The sequence below is a fragment of the Canis aureus genome, unplaced genomic scaffold (genome assembly GCF_053574225.1).
Source record: "Canis aureus isolate CA01 unplaced genomic scaffold, VMU_Caureus_v.1.0 ptg000327l_RagTag, whole genome shotgun sequence".
Lineage (NCBI taxonomy): Eukaryota > Metazoa > Chordata > Mammalia > Carnivora > Canidae > Canis > Canis aureus.
Genome location: NW_027554555.1, coordinates 25,983 through 29,972, shown reverse-complemented (window position 1 = coordinate 29,972; position 3,990 = coordinate 25,983). Strand labels below are relative to the sequence as shown.

At 39.2% G+C, this 3,990-nt stretch overlaps 1 pseudogene; it reads right to left on the bottom strand.

The window, feature by feature from the left end:
* Positions 1-3,035: 3,035 nt before the first annotated feature.
* Positions 3,036-3,990, bottom strand: LOC144310005 (18S ribosomal RNA; annotated as a pseudogene).

Sequence of the window (3,990 nt, the reverse complement as noted above, 5' to 3'; positions counted from 1 at the left end):
ATACTTTTTTATGAGGATAGGGATGATGGCTAGCATGTTTATTTCGAATCCAATTCAGATCAGTAATCAGTGCGAGCTTAGTATGACGATTATGGTCCCTGCCATGATAGTTGCTATAATAATAGTGAGAATAGGGGGTTTTATTAGTACGGGAAGGGTATAAACCAACATTTTCGGGGTATGGGCCCGATAGCTTAATTTAGCTGACCTTACTGTAGAATATAGTGTAAGTTTGGTAGCACGAAGATCTTTGAATTCTTAAGATTAGGTTCGAAGCCTATTATTCTAGAAATAAGAGGATTTAAACCTCTATTATTTACTCTATCAAAGTAACTCTTTTATCAGACATATTTCTTATGTTTGGGGTGGGATACTCGCGGTAATAATGGGTAAGGCAACATGTCATATGCATAGGGCTAAAGTTAGGGGTAGAAAATTTTTTCACAATAAGTGTATTAATTGATCATAGCGGAATCGAGGGTATGATGCTCGAATTCATAGGAAGCAGATAGTTAGTAAGAGGGTTTTTATAGTGAAGTTAATAGAGTAGAGTTCTGGTATAAATGGGTTGTGGAATGCACCGAAGAATAGAATTGTTGTGAGGATATTTATTATAATGATATTTGCGTACTCTGCTAGAAAGAATAGGGCAAAAGGACCCGCTGCATACTCTACGTTAAATCCAGAAACTAGTTCGGATTCTCCTTCAGTTAAGTCGAAGGGGGCTCGGTTAGTTTCTGCTAGAGTAGAAATGAATCATATCATGGCTAGGGGCCAGGCCGGAAAGATTAGTCATATATGTTCTTGGGTGATAATTAGTGTGGATAGTGTAAATGACCCGTTTATTAGGAGGACTGATAGGAGAATGATTGCTAGTGTTACTTCATATGAGATTGTTTGAGCTACTGCTCGGAGGGCTCCGATTAGAGCGTATTTGGAGTTTGAGGCTCATCCTGACCAAAGGATGGAGTATACGGCGAGACTTGATATTGCTAGTATGAATAGGACTCCTAAGTTTATATTAATGAGTGGGTAGGGCATTGGGAGAGGGATTCATATAGTTAGGGCTAGTGATAGAGCTAGAATGGGGGCTAGAATGAATATTGATATGGAGGATGTAAGTGGTCGTAGAGGTTCTTTTGTGAAGAGTTTTACTGCATCTGCGATTGGTTGAAGGAGGCCGTAGGGGCCTACGATATTAGGCCCTTTTCGAAGTTGTATGTAGCCTAAGACTTTTCGTTCAACGAGGGTGAGGAAGGCTACGGCAAGAAGGATTGGGATGATAAGAGAGATAATGTTGATAAAGAACATTTTGTTAGGGAGAGGAATTGAACCTCTGATAATAAAGGTTTAAGTTTTACGCAGTTACCGGGCTCTGCCACCCTAACAAAGCCCCTTTTCTCGGGCTTATGAGGAGATAAACTGGTTAGATTGAGTTGACTTCATCTATTAGTTTTAAGGCGCCTTTGTGAGGTAGGCCTTACATCCCTTGTCCTTTCGTACTGGGGGAGGTTATATAATAGATAGAAACCGACCTGGATTACTCCGGTCTGAACTCAGATCACGTAGGACTTTAATCGTTGAACAAACGAACCCTTAATAGCTGCTGCACCATTAGGATGTCCTGATCCAACATCGAGGTCGTAAACCCTATTGTCGATATGGACTCTTGAATAGGATTGCGCTGTTATCCCTAGGGTAACTTGTTCCGTTGATCAAAAATTATTGGATCAATAAGTGATGTTATATTTTGACTTGTGGGTCTAAATTTTAATCACTCGGGAGTTTTTTTATATTCCGAGGTCACCCCAACCTAAATTGCTAACCCACAATAATGGTGTAATGTTATGCCTTGTAGGTATTTAGTATCCATAAGTTTGGGTTAGTTAATTAAAGCTCCATAGGGTCTTCTCGTCTTATTGTGGCATTCCCGCCTCTTCACGGGAAGGTCAATTTCACTGATTGGGAATAAGAGACAGTTAAACCCTCGTGTGGCCATTCATACAAGTCCTTATTTAGAGAACAAATGATTATGCTACCTTTGCACGGTCAGGATACCGCGGCCGTTAAACAAGTGTCACTGGGCAGGCAGTGCCTCCAATACTAGAAATGCTGGAGGTGATGTTTTTGGTAAACAGGCGGGGTTTGTGTTTGCCGAGTTCCTTTTACTCCTTTTAATCTTTCCTTAAATGCATGCCTGTGTTGGGTTAACAATAGGGTAGATAAGTATTTCATTTTTGGGTTGATATTATCAGATTGTTAACTATCAGTGGTCTATCCGTTTCTGATATAAGCTTATGCGGGGAGAAAATAGTTCTTGTTACTCATACTAGCATTGTTGCTTCTATATTTAAATAGAATGGCCCAGGAGGTATAATTAGGAGTTGATGTAATATGATTGGGATTAAGTTATATTGTTTGTTGAGCTGGAACGCTTTCTCAATTGGTGGCTGCTTTTAAGCCAACTATGGTGATGTTAGTATATACTCTCTAATAAAGGTTGTATCCTGATTCTAAGAAGCTGTACCTTCTTAGACTATATTTTAAATTTACATTAAAATTTTGTTTTTTTTTAGGTAAATTTAAAGTTGAACTAAAATTCTGTTTGTGGGCAACCAGCTATCACCAGGCTCGTTAGGCTTTTCACCTCTACCCACAAATCTTCTCACTATTTTGCTACATAGATGAGTTGATCCTTTTAGATTGTTTATGGGTAGCTCGTCTGGTTTCGGGGAGCTTAGCTTAAGTTCTCTTTGTTAAGTCGTTTCTGGCTAGTTCATTATGCAAAAGGTAAAAGGGGTAATCTTTGCTGTTTAATACTGTTAAGATGTCTTTCATCATTCCCTTACGGTACTATCTCTATCGCTCCAATTAAAATTTCTATCTCCTATACTTTTATTATTTAACTAAATGTTTTACTTTATATGTCTGTGATACTTAAGTTTGGGGTTAGTTGGGCTAGCTTTTGTTCAAAGTGGTCATAAGTAATGAAATCTTCTGGGTGTAGGCCAGACGCTTTAGTTAAGCTACACTTTGATTAATCCAAGCACACCTTCCGGTATGCTTACCTTGTTACGACTTGTCTCCTCTTGTGTCTTAGTTAAGTTAATATGGTTATGGTTGTGTCTTATTACTTGAGGAGGGTGACGGGCGGTGTGTGCGTGCTTCATGGCCCTATTCAATTAAGCTCTCTATTCTTAATTTACTACTAAATCCTCCTTCAGTTTTTAATTTCATAAAAACGTTCGTGGAATGTTCTTGGGTAGAAAATGTAGCCCATTTCTTCCCACCCCATAAGTTACACCTTGACCTAACTTTTTTATGTAAAATGATTGTGCTTACTATTCTACCTTTTGAGGGTTTGCTGAAGATGGCGGTATATAGACTGAATTAGCAAAGGGTGGTGAGGTTTATCGGGGTTTATCGATTATAGAACAGGCTCCTCTAGAGGGATATAAAGCACCGCCAAGTCCTTTGAGTTTTAAGCTATTGCTAGTAGTCCTCTGGCGAATTATTTTGTTGTAAAATTATCTATGTTTAGGGCTAAGCATAGTGGGGTATCTAATCCCAGTTTGGGTCTTAGCTATCGTGTAGTCAGATTATTATAAAGTCACTTTCGTGGTCTATTTTATGGTAACTGTAGCTTTTTACGGCTTAGTTAAGTTTTAACTTTAGTGCAAAGGTATCTTAAACACGCTTTACGCCGTGGGCCTATTAGTTTGGGTTAATCGTATGACCGCGGTGGCTGGCACGAAATTTACCAACCCTTTTTAGTATGGCTTAGTCAAACTTTCGTTTATGGCTTAATTTTTATCACTGCTGTATCCCGTGGGGGTGTGGCTTAGCAAGGTGTTATGAGCTACTTAAGAGTGTGCTTGATACCTGCTCCTTTAGATCACTGCTGATTTTAAGGGCATTCTCACTGGGGCGTGGAGACTTGCATGTGTAAGTCTACTAAGAACTAATAGGAAGGCTAGGACCAAACCTTTG